Source organism: Harpegnathos saltator, unplaced genomic scaffold (assembly GCF_003227715.2).
Source record: "Harpegnathos saltator strain DR-91 unplaced genomic scaffold, Hsal_v8.6 scaffold484, whole genome shotgun sequence".
Classification (NCBI taxonomy): Eukaryota; Metazoa; Arthropoda; class Insecta; order Hymenoptera; family Formicidae; genus Harpegnathos; species Harpegnathos saltator.
Window position 1 is genome coordinate 34256 of NW_020230298.1, and position 13812 is coordinate 48067.

Consider the following 13812-nt stretch of genomic DNA (forward strand, 5'->3'; position numbering starts at 1 on the left):
TGCGGCTTTCGAACGCTGTATCAATTTCTCTCCATACCAATTCTGCATCTCTTGATGCGTGTCCAGCACCCACGTGTATGAAGCGTTCTTGCACAGAAATTTTCAGTCCCTCGAGTCATGCAATACGAGCCATCACTGATTGCGCGGCGCCAATCGACAATCGCGGTCGTTTTGCTCGACTTTGTTCTTCCAAACATCTAATACATTTGTCAAACTTTTGCACCCACGCGTCGTAAGCCTCTCGCGAAGTTCAGACAAGTGGATTGCTCCAACAGTTCTCGTTCGGTTTGAGTGAAGTCTTCCATTTCTTTATTAACTACAGAGAATACTCGGCTCTTTGGAATCCTTTACTTTATATTCTCTTCGTTAGAAAACACGTTCGGATATGCGCGAGTCAAATGACGACCGTGAAAGAAGGAGGGCGTACTAGGCGATGGGACCTGCTTCTTATTTCGTCCCGAAGAGAGAAAAAATATCGCGTAAGTGCGGTAGTCGCTAGACCGGGAATTGAACTCAGGTCTCTCGCTTGCAGGGGGACTGCTCTAAACCCACTGAGCTACCTGACGCTCCATGGTCAAGACACTCTCCTCTCCCCTGATATCTTTAAAAGATGTCGTTCGGAAACGACATCTCTAATGCCGAGTCTAAACCAAAGATATCCACATCTCATTTACTTTCCTGTTTTGAGGAATATATCTGCGCATGCGCTACAACTCTGAAGAGTAAGAGGAGGGGATGCCCTATAGTAGCTTTAATATTAGGCTTCGGAAAAAAACGTCAGTCGCTCTGTGAACACGAGATTCATCGGTTGTGTGTCTACATAGTAAAGTTTGGGTGTGTCTACATAATAAAAATGTATGCTGCTGGTGCTGAAGTGAACGCTAAACACGCAAATTATTACGTGCCTGCTCAACATGAGGACGAGGCTCCATCGAGCAAGAAAATGTGCGAAAGGTGAGTGTTATAATGCTATTTCTTTTAGTTTATCCGTAGTAATTTTTCCAAGATTCAAACATGTAAATTTTCTATGTCTTTTCAGCGTTCCACGACCTCCTGCTATGCATATCTTAGGACGCCGATACGCTTTGACTGCAACTGCTTATAAATATTTGAATATCGGAATCAGCGTAGGAGCTGAACCCGTCATAGACATAGTTATTGATGATAATCGTGGCAAACAACTGCTATTGCCGATCAAAACTTGGAATGCGCTAATGGGGCAACGTGCTGACATCCAAAGATTTCTGCAAGCCAATTTTTATAAGTCATCGTCTCCCCCGATGCGTATAGAAGAATTAACAATAACGTCATGTAAGATGTACAACTCACAAATTGTGAAACTCACAATTTTTAATAATTACTTATATGTAACACCAGATACGTTAAATGTATTATTTACATTTGAAAATTGCATCAATCACATGTATGGATGGTTATCAGAAAATATCTGTATAGTTAGTGTAAAATTCAAAACTTTTGTAAATATTCTTCGTGAAAAGAAGAATTATATTACTAATATACATACTGCAACAAAAACAATACAAGAAAGCAGCGACTTTGACCGCGAGTCGCTCGTTGATTGTGAATTGTTAGCATGCGCTGTAAAAAATATAATGTATGAAGCCGTGAACAAATAAATGATATTCTGGAAAACATAAAATTATGTATAAATTAATTCTATATGTCTCCCATTTTACTTCCCTTCCCCCTCCTCAGAACGATGAGGATAGTGCTCAGCGCAAGTCGGTATGGTAAAATACTCTTTCGATGAACGTTTCGTATTCCCTTCCAACCTACCCTATGATGGTCTAAGTGATAGGACCATCGCACAGTAAACGAAGGGTCCGGGGTCCGAGTCTGGCCTAGTTTCGACTTTGTTTTTCTTTTGACGCATGCGTGACGCCATCATACACGCTGTAAGAACCTTCACTAAGCGCCTACTAGCAATAGGTAACAATGGTCTAGGATAGAGCTCAGCAAAATGTGCACGCGACGGCCGATTTTCGACTATCTCCGCCCACCGCTGTTCCCTTTACCTCGCCACTCCGCATTCTGCCCACAAGCCGCTCGAGCCTCAGGAGCGTGTTTCCAACAGTTTTCCACGTCACCCATGAGGTACTATTGTTGACGCGTTTTTTTTTAAGTGGTATCCCCAGTAGGGGATATCACCTAATCCACTGATGACTGTAACAACCCGTAACTAATTGAACAGAAGCGAAATAAATTATGTTAAATGAAGAATATTTAATTCGATTTTCGGCGTCTTTTATTAGTAAGAGCGGAAACGTCAATTTGCATATTGCATGTAGCGAGCCGCATAAGACGTGGTAAGGAATCGTCGTTTAAAGAAGAACGCTTCTCATTTTTTATAAACTTCATTTTCAAAAATGAAGTTTATAAAAATTATTTTTGAAAATGAAGTTTATAAAAAATGAGAAGCGTTCTTCTTTAAACAACGATTCCTTACCACGTCTTATGCGGCTCGCTACATGCAATATGCAAATTGACGTTTCCGCTCTTACTAATAAAAGACGCCGAAAATCGAATTAAATATTCTTCATTTAACATAATTTATTTCGCTTCTGTTCAATTAGTTACGGGTTGTTACAGTCATCAGTGGATTAGGTGATATCCCCTACTGGGGATACCACTTAAAAAAAAACGCGTCAACAATAGTACCTCATGGGTGACGTGGAAAACTGTTGGAAACACGCTCCTGAGGCTCGAGCGGCTTGTGGGCAGAATGCGGAGTGGCGAGGTAAAGGGAACAGCGGTGGGCGGAGATAGTCGAAAATCGGCCGTCGCATGCATTTTTTGCCGAGCTCTGGTCTAGGAGGTTCGAGAGACATCCGATAGACGTTCGAGAGAGACGTCCGAGAGACGTCCGAGAGACGTCCGATAGACGGAGAGACGGAGACGTCAATAGACGTTCGAGACGGATAGACGTTCGAGAGGATAGACGTTCGATAGTAACGCCGGTCGATAGTTCGGGGCCCAGGTTCGAGTCTGCCTACACCGCCGCCCTGCGACGTGCGTCATCACCACATACTGTAAGAACCTCCTGCGTCTACTAGCACAGGCAAGGTTCGAGCGTCGATGCCCCGCGGCCAGGTTCGAGTCTCCCTACAGCCCGACGCGTTTTTCTCTCGTGACGTTACGGCCGCCGTCTTGCTCATAGAATCAAAGATTCTGGGATGGAGCAGGAGGGTACCGATAAAGAGGGGGGTATCAATTAAAAGGGGGGATTAATCAAGAGGGGGATCAATAAAGAAGGGGGATCAATTAAGAGGGGGGATCAATTAAGAGGGGGGATCAATTAGGGGGGTATTAATTAAAAAATATTAATTAATAAATAATGTCTTTTGCATAATTAATTAGCAATTTGAGTTATAATCCCCCTAGTCTATCTACTGACGGCGACTCTAAAACGTATAAAGGAGTACTTGATGCTGCTCCTTATGGAGATGTATTGAGTGAGTGCAAAAGTTCGTGCGGAGTTTCAATAGATGGAGTTATAAGCGTCGTAAAGTGTTGTCATTAATACTTCCATCTACATATTATATAACGCTGGAAAGGTGACGTCTTGAGCTGTTATTAAAAAAAAATCATTTGTTTTCATACAAACTGCTTCGAGAAATATCACTTTAAAAATGAGTATCGATAAGGTGCATTTACGGCATGTTATGCTTTACGAGTTTCGGAAGGGAATAAACGTTGCCGCAGCCGTAAAAAACATTCAGGATGTTTATCAGGATGAAGCACCAGCTAAACGAACTGTGGAAAAATGGTTTGCTAAATTTCGGCGCGGAGAATTTAACTTTGAAGACGAGCCACGCTCTGGTCGACCTTCTGACATTGATGACGATGTTTTGCGTACTTTAGTGCTCAATAATCCGCGAATTTCAACAGAAGAAGTTGCTACAGCACTAAACGTTGACCGATCAACCGCTTTTCGGCGTTTAAAAAAGATGGGATTCGATTTGAAGCTCGATATATGGGTGCTCCATTTGCTGACCGAGAAGAACAAAATCAAGCGAATTTCTGCAGCCGTTTCTTTACTCGGGCGGCTCAATAACGAGTCGTTTTTAGATCGACTAGTGACGGGCGATGAGAAATGGGTCCTCTACAACAATGTTCAGCGCAAACGGACATGGAAACAATCAGGTGAGCATGGTGACGCAATGCCAAAGGCCAGTTTGCACCCGATGAAGGTGATGTTCTCTGTTTGGTGGGATTGCAAGGGCATAATCTATTTCGAGCTTCTCCCCGCTGGCGAAACGATTGATTCGGACAAGTACTGTCGCCAATTAACCAATCTGAATCGAGAAATAAAAGAGAAACGTCCGATTTTACCAAATCGCAAGGGAGTCGTCTTTCATCACGACAACGCCAGACCACACGTTTCGAAAAAGACGCTGCGCAAACTGAAGAGCCTGAAATGGGATGTCTTAACGCATCCACCGTATTCTCCTGATATCGCACCATCTGACTATCACTTGTTCCGGTCATTGCAAAATTATTTAAATGGAAAAAACTTTGACTCTTTGGAGGCCTTAAAAAACGGCGTCTCTTCGTTCTTCGAATCTAAACCGCGCAGTTTTTATGATCGAGGCATCCGTATGCTGCCAGAACGTTGGGAAAAGATTATAGAAAACGATGGAGAATATATCATTGATTGAATAAAAATTTTTGTTTGCCTAATCACTGTGTGACTTTTACTCACAAACTCTGCACGAACTTTTGCACTCACTCAATAAATATTAATAAAAAAGAGTGCGTAGGACACGTTCAAAAACGTATGGGAAGTCGCCTCCGTGAATGTAAAAAAAAATCTGTTGTGGAGAAAACAAACAAAACAAAGAGAACATCGCTCGGCGGGAAAGGAAAGCTTACCGGCAAAATGATCGATAAGCTTATCGTTTATTATGGACTAGCGATTAGACGAAATTGTGAATCGGTAAAAGAGATGCATAATGCGATATGGGCCACCTACTATCACTATAGTTCAACTGATGATAACACAGGCCGAAAAAATTTTACGAAACTCCAGACCCTAAGACCAGACTATACTTTCCCGAAGGTTTTTCGTCCGCTGAATCCGAATCAGCAATCCGGCAGCGGAATTGTTCCATCACATCAGATTTTCGAGATATCCTAATCTGAAAGTGCAAAAACACAGTTTTTCGCTATATTCGGGGTTATATTACAACGTGAATTAATTTTTCTTAGAAAGATGTGTGGGTGGTTTTACGCAGAACAACAATGAGAGTTATAATCAGCTTATATGGAAAATAAGCCCTAGAATTATTCCTAGTGGCGCGATTATTGTTGAATTAGCTGCAAATATAGCAGCTTGTATATTTAATGAGGGCAGACAGTCTTTACTACAAATAATGAACTGCTTAGGCGTTAATATTGGACGAAATACACATCTATATGCCAATAATGAAGACGAAGCGCCCGTCGCAACAGCGGAGAGGCGAGCAGCAGAGAGCACGCGGGAGGCTAGAGCTTCTCGCAGACAACAACAAATTGATGTTTTGGAGGCAGCAGATGAAGAAGAAGGCAGAGTATATGGGCCTGGAATAGACGATACTGTGTAAGTGTTAAAAAAAAAAATTAATACATGTTATTAGCTTTTAAAACTTTAAACGCGTTTTTCTCAAAATGACATTTTTGAAGTCGGTGAGCAAGATATCTTAAAAACTACAGTACCTATCACTCTGAAATTTTACGTACTTATTTTAGATATAAACATCTCGTGATTGATCGATGGATTTATTTTTCCGATAAATATTTTCCTTTTTATGATCAAAAAATAGGCAATTTTTTTGATAAAAACCAAAACATTAATTTTTAAAAGCCGCCATTTTGTTATAAATCAATATTTTGCAAAACCGAACGATTAATCACTACCTATTATTATATACTAATGAAATCTGTTTGATTTTTTTATTCCAGATGATTAGGCTTTCAGTTATGTTGCTCACCGCACATTACATTTCTTAAAAAGCACCTGCGGAGACTGGCTACTGCGCGCTTATAAATTAAAATTTTGATTTTAAAAAAATTTTAGACACTCTTAAAATGTTACTTTTTCAAATGCATATATTTGTAAAAAATAAAAACCTCTCAGTGTTTTCTTAAAAATCATCAAAAATCCCACTTTTTTTAGTCTTCTGACTGTATATAACCCCTTAATGGCAAGGTTCATCATTCAAATATGTTCTCAGAAATTTCGTTACGCACATAAATTCAAACTTTACATAAAAGTCTTTATTGACCTTTATTGAATTACCTTGATCTTTTAAGAATTTGTAATTTTAGTATACGATAGACTTATCAATTTATTAAAACAAATTTGAAAAAGATTTTCATAGAAACTATCTCATGTAACATTAAATATAAGAATTATAAGAAACAAAAAAAAACAATACGAATAATATATTTAGAATGATAGCAACTTAGCGTAATGAGAAATAAAACTGTAATATTTTAAAATAATATACGGAGTGTTTCAAAAAGAATGTCCCGATTTGAAAATTATATATCTCTGCAATCACAAACTACAAATAAATGCGACTTGTATCATGTGAACGACCCGGAGTTTGATATGACTACCGCTAAATGCCACCATAGGCGCCTAAACAGCCGCTACGCTTAGTTGGAAGATGTCAGTTCTAGTCAACAGAAAACGTTTTATGTTCCCGAATTTAGCAAGACTGATTCCGTGATTAAGGTTCAACGCATTTAGACGACGTTATAGAATTGATCCATTACTGGACAAAAGCATTCGTCGTTAGTATCGACAATTTCAAGAAACAGGACGTTTATGTAAGGGAAAGAATCCTGGACGCACCTCAGAGGAGAATGTACAACAAATTCAAGAGGCTTTTAAGCGAAGCCCGCGCAAGTCCACTCGCATCTAGCAGCAGTCATATCAAATTCTAGGCCAAAGCCATTCACGTAGTACAAGTTGCGTTCATTTGTGGCTCGTGATTGCAGAGATATACAATTTTCAAATCGGGACATTCTATTTGAAACACCGTGTATATTTCAGAAACTACATGTGGCGTTTGCGCATACCAGGTATGTAAATATGAAACCGGAATTTTTGTGTAGAAAATACACGTTTATTGTATGAAAATGATAAAAAATGTTTTATTCGAAGCATTGCTCATCGCTAGCTATACATTTTTCCCACCTGTCTGACAATTTGTGGATGCCACGCCAAAAAAACTGTTGCTCTTTTGAGGCAAACTAGTCATCGAGCCATTTTCGTACATTTTCGTAACAAGTGAAGCGCTGCTCAGCAAATGCGTGTTCCATCGATGCAAGTAAGTAATAATCGGACGGAGCCAAACCTGGTGAGTAAGCCGCATGCAAAAGTATTTCCCAACTAAACGCCTCAATCGTTTTCTCGACTAGTTTTACTATGTGTCATGGTGCATTATCATGAAGCAAAATCACTTTGTGTTGCCTTTTTTGATATTCTGGTCGTTTTTCACGCAAAGCTTGATTCAAATCGATCATTTGTTGTCGGTATGAACGGTTTCGCCAGGTTTTAGCAGCTCATAATAGATTACACCCTTCTGATCTCGCCAAACACAGAGCATTGTCTTCCGTCCATAGCGATTTGGCCTTGCAGTCGATGTCGATGGTTCGCCTGGAACCATCCATCCATGATCTTTTACGCTTAGGATTCTCAAAATATATCCACTTTTCATCGTCAGTCACAATTCGATGGAGAAATGACTTTCTTTTGTACCTGGCGAGCAGCATTTCACAAGTGGTTTTTCTGCTGTCTTTCATTCAGTTCATGTGGAACCCATTTTCTTCTGGATCTTTCCCATGGCTTTCAAACGTATGGAGACGGCTTCTCGTGTCACATTTAATTGATCCGCGAGTTGTTGTTGCGTTTGAGCATCATCCTCATCCAACAATGCTTGCAATTCTCTGTCTTCAAACTTTTTCGGTGGTCTTCCACGTTCTTCGTTTCTCACGTAAAAATCGCCACGTTTGAATTTTTTAAACCACTCAAAGCACTGTGATTTACCAAGAGCCTGCTTACCGTAAGCTTCGACAAGCATTCGATGCGATTTTGCAGCAGTTTTCTTCAAATGGTAACAGAAAATCAATGCTGTCCGCAAATCGTAGCTTCTAGGCACAAAATTCGACATGTTCAACGCTATTACAAACTATGCTGTTGTATGAAACTTGTATTGTTGTGAGTTGAAAATCTTTGTCAGATATCAACAAATGGAAATGGCGCCAATGACGCGGTTTGACGGTTGACAGCTGCATTGACAATTAGGGCTATCTATGGGCAAATTCCGGTTTCATATTTACAGATCTGGTAGTATTAGGAGCGCAAAAAAGTTCTGAGCCCTAGATTTCATATTACTGAAACCACAATTTAAATTGCATTAATTTTCCCGCCCTCTTGCGGTTTTAAAGCAGTGACCTTTGGTTTTTCGAAACATCGTGCGATTTGGCGTTTGATGCACATAACCTTAAAATCAGCAGTGTTCACGATGGCAATAACAAAAGAGCATATTCGATTTTCCATCCACTTCGCGTTTCATCTGAAGAAAAATGCTGCTGAAGCTACTGAAATGATCTGTGTTGCATATGGAGAGAACGCTGTAAGTTATGCTACGTGTAAAAGGTGGTATCAAAAATTTCGCCATGGAGATTTCAGTCTTGAAGATGAACCGCGTGCTGGACGCCCTCAAAAGATTGAAACGGACGAACTGCAAGCATTGTTGGATATAAACTCTGCACAAACTGAAAAGGAGCTTGCAGAGCAACTTGGCGTTACGCGACTAGCCATTTCCACACGTTTTTATGCAATGGGAAAAGTTCAAAAGGAAGGCAGATGGGTTCCGCATGCACTGTCCGAAGACAACAAAAATCGACGGCGTGACACGGCACTCACTTTGCTTTCAAGGTTCCGGAAAAAGGATTTTCTGCACCAAATCATTACAGGTGATGAAAAGTGGATACTTTATGATAATCCGAAGCGTAAAAAATCATGGGTTGATCCTGGTCAACCTTCGACATCGACGCCAAAGACCAATATCCACGCCAATAAGGTTTTGCTTTGCATATGGTGGGATTGGAAAGGTGTACTCTATTGTATTATGAGTTGTTACAGCCGGGTAGTAAACAGTAACGGCAGATCGCTATCAGCAACAATTGAGCAATTTGAGCGATGCGTTTGAAGAAAAGAGGCCATTTACTGGCAAAGGACGTCGTAAAGTGATACTGCTTCATGACAATGCCCGACCACATGTTGCGAAAGTGATTCAGGACCATATCTTTGCGTTAGGCTGGGAACTTCTCCCGCACGCGGCGTATAGCCCAGACATGGCGCCTTCCGATTACTACCTATTCCGGTCTCTGCAGCATTTCTTGGCTGATACACATTTTGTGACACTTGAAGAGATACGAAAATGCATTGATGACTTTATCGCCTCGAAGCCGGTGAGCTTCTACCATCAGGGAATTCGCAAGCTGCCCGAAAGATGGCAAAAGGTCATCAATGCAAACGGGGAATATTTCGTTGATTAATATAGTTTTGTTTGCTTTTAAATAAATTTTGAATTTTGCAAAAAAGGCTCAGAACTTTTTTGCGCTCCTAATACTAAACATTATACCAAAAATTTCACCTTTTATAGCGTATAAGATTTAAAAAATTTGAAATATGCTTTATACATAATTACCATAAGCATTCGGCTTTTTGCTATAATTAAAGAGTCAATGTATATTGTATTTATTCAAAAATTTTAAAACATATCTTTGAATGATCTAAATAAATGCGATAACTTACGTAAGATAGAAGAGATAAACACACAAAAATTGTATTGAGTTAAATGAGTTAAATGATAATGAATATACAAAAAAAATAATATATTAACCCTTTGCGAACAAATGCCGCCGCTATGGCAGTATTACGGTTTTACTTTTCAAGTCAAATGATGCTGTTACAATGCTGCGGCAAACAAATGAAAGCCACCAATGCGAAATTTAATCAACTGTCTTCTGCTCGCTTATTATCGGACACTTAGTGCACTATATTTTAATATCTACTATTGAGATACCACCAAGAAAATTTTCACAAAACAATATATATTTTTCTTTACTCCTTTATTATAATATTTAAGTCTTTAATGTATAATCTTGTTTTACATGGAAAATATGCTCAAACTGTCGAGAATCAGAGTCGAGAGAATAAAAGGTTAAAAAACGCAAAAGTTTAAAATATTGCAAAAAAGTCGCAATCATTAAATAATTAACACGTTTAATCCTCAAAGTTGTTTTAATGTCATTACATAGAGTGAAAAAAAGAATCGCCTAATGTGGGGCTCGAACCCACGACCCTAAGATTAAGAGTCTCATGCTCTACCGACTGAGCTAGCCGGGCATATTGTATGTTCTTTCTTAACAACCTTTTACCTGAATAAAAGAAAAGTCAATCAAATAATTTTAATATAAATATATCTGATATTTATGATACTTAATAAAATATAAATAAACAAATAAAATATATCAATGTTTCCAAATATAAATTAAGTCATCGATGTTTAGGATTGGTGGTTCTTAATAACAATACATCGTTGTTTCGGATTAACGTTTTATGTGGAGGAAACCAAGATTCTGTTACAAATTTGAAATTAAATACTTACCAGCTACCTTTAGCAGGTCGAGAAATTACTGTAGAAAAAGTACTGTAATCTTGAAAATACAAATTTTAAATCGTTATGTTTTAAACACGCGATACTTCATTCGACTCTCCTGACAGCCCGCGAAATATTTATTTTTATCAATTATTTAACGATATTTCATCATGATAAACACGCTAAATCTATTTGCAACACTTCTGAAGATAATTTGTGCATGAGATCCTTTCGATGGATCGTAAACTGTAATAATTTGAACTATAACAGCCATAACGCAAAGATGCACTAAATCATGTTTAACAAATCTGACAAACTGGCATTCCGGCAAATATTTACTCCGTAGCAGTATTTGCTATTTGCTTGTTTATCAACAACGATATCTCAAGACACGATAAATACTTTTTACTTTCGGCATTCTCAATAGTATTTAATAACACTTACAGAATATTTGACATTATAATATATAATATAATATAATAATAATTATATATTATATATAATATATAACGTTCCCTACTTTTTGACAATCGCTTCTACGTTATCGACGCTTTGCAAGTTGATTGACGACTTCAGCATCCCCTTAAGGAAATATCGAACTTTCGTATTATTCCGACAAAACATTGTAAAAGAGTTCGACCAACTTTATGTCGTTTTGATTATATTTATTTCAAAATTGTTTTGCAATATATACTATAGTTAAAGAATCAAAATATATTGTACCTATTTAAAAATTTTAAACATCTTTGAATGGTCTAAATAAGTGCGATAACTCACATAAGATAGAAAAGATAAACACATAAATTGTGCAGAGCCAAATGATAATAAATATACAAAAAAATTATTATTTCAATTATTATTTTATTATATAATTTATTTGCAATCAATGGTTGAGAAATGCTTCCTAGCGATAGCAGCTATCTTCTTTCGCATATACGATAGAGAACTTTGAATTTCTTCTCTCCTAAATACTACTGACTATGACAACAATTTGTTCATGATACATAGTAAAAATGTTTGATTCACGATACAGCTTACATATGAAATATGAATTATAGAGAGGGGGGAGAGGAAGAGAAGGGGAGGGGAAGAGAAAAAGAAAGGGGTGAGAGAGGGGAGAGGTAGAGAGATGGGTGGGAGAGGGGGAAGGAGATGGAGATAAGGGGAGGGGGAGGGGGAGAGAGAGAGAGAGTGAGAAAGAGAGAGAGAAATACCGACTGAAAATATTAATACTCAGTCTAATTCATCAAGGTTCGTGGTTAACTTTAAAGAAATGATGGTATTTTCAATCAAGATTTCTTAATCGTTCTCTCTCTCTCTCTCTCTCTCTCTATTTCACCAGAAAATTGGTTTATTCAATTGTATACCTGTACATACCCCATACATTTCTTTTGATATCTTGAAGAATTTTTATATAAAATTATTCCATGCGAATGTAGGTTTGTAAGTAGCAATAAGATAAAGTACTGCATTAAAATCAGCTTTCCTGCGCTATTACTTACATCAACTGTCTATATCAATATTTACTAACTGCCATTCACAAAAAAATGTTAATTAATATAGCAGGTAAATTGTTATTGAAAATTGTGAATTGCCAGTAAATAATATTGTTTTCCAAAAGAGTTATTAATTAAAATAGCAAGCTTCTTACAATATTTTTCTTTTCAGATAATATTGAACCTAATATTTAGGAGTCAAGATAAATTTTAATAACAATATTTTCTTTAAACATAAGATATAGAATTTGTAGAATTTAGACATTAGATTACGATAATATTGGGTGTACAAATTAGTTTGGTCCGTTTTCAAAAGATGGCTCCGGCTGTTATGAATGGTTCATAGTGACTGCTGATTTTGGCGGTTTCAGAGAGGTTAGACATTTGCCAATAATATTCAGTTTATATCGCTTTGAGTTTCATACAAAAACCTTTTTACAGTGTTGAAAATGTCGAATTTTGTGTTAACCAAGTAGCTTTTGCGGGAGGTTTTAATTTTCTGCTTTAATTGGAAGAAAAGTGCAGTTGAAGCCCATCGAATGCTTGTTGAAGTTTACGGTGACGCTGCTCCAACTGATAAATCATGTAGGGAATGGTTTCGACGTTTCAAGGATGGAGATTTTAGCGTCGAAGACAAGCCTCGCTCTGGACAGCCAAAAAATTCGAGGACAAAGAATTAGAGGCATTACTCGAAGAAGATCAGAGTCAAGCGCAAGAGGAGCTTGCAGAATCATTGGGAATGACTCAACAAGCCGATTCCGTACGATTGAGAGACATGGGATTTATTCAAAAACAAGGAAATTGGGTTAGGTTATAAACTGAAACCAAGAGACGTTGAAAGGCGATTTTTCACTTGCGAGCAGCTGATTCAAAGGCAACAAAAAAAGGTTTTTTGCATCGGATTGTAACTGATGAAAAGTGGATATTCTACGATAACCCCAAGAAGAAAAAATATTACGCCAAGCCCGGTCAATTGTTGCCATCGACCTCAACATCAATACTAAAGCCGAATATACATGGTTCGAAGATCATGCTCTGTATCTGGTGGGTAACCAAAAGGGTGTTGTTTACTATGAGCTGCTGAAACCTGGAGATCCCATTACGGGCGATCAGTATCGGCTATAATTGATTCGTTTGAGCCGTGCATCGCGAGAAAAACGGCCGGAATACATGATAGACAGACATGAGGAAAGACATGATAAAGTTATTCTTCTTCATGACAACGCTCGGCCTCATGTCGTAAAAGTCGTAAAAAAATATTTGGAAACGCTCAAATGGAATGTTTTACCGCACCCGCCGTATTCTCCGGACATTGCTCCTTCTGATTATTGGTTGTTCCGAAGGATGCAACACGATTTGGCAGGTCACCGGTTCACTTCTTTCGCAGAAATCGAAAATTGGCTCCAAACTTGGATCGCCTCAAAAAACGAGTCATTTTTTCGAGATGGAATTCAAAAATTGCCTGAGAAATGGGAGAAAATAGTAGCCAGCGATGGAAAATAGTTTAATTGATCTGTTCATTCATTTTGTTTTGAAATAAATTCATTTTTTAACACAAAAAAATGGACCGAACTAATTTGTACTCCCAATATTAATGTTATATATTGTAAGATTAAGAAGAGTTTAGATGAATGCCA

At 38.2% G+C, this 13812-nt stretch overlaps 1 non-coding gene across 1 annotated transcript; it reads right to left on the reverse strand.

The window, feature by feature from the left end:
- Positions 1 to 10353: 10353 nt before the first annotated feature.
- Positions 10354 to 10426, reverse strand: TRNAK-CUU (transfer RNA lysine (anticodon CUU)). The gene has a single exon. It is a non-coding gene; the product is annotated as a tRNA-Lys (tRNA).
- Positions 10427 to 13812: the final 3386 nt, after the last annotated feature.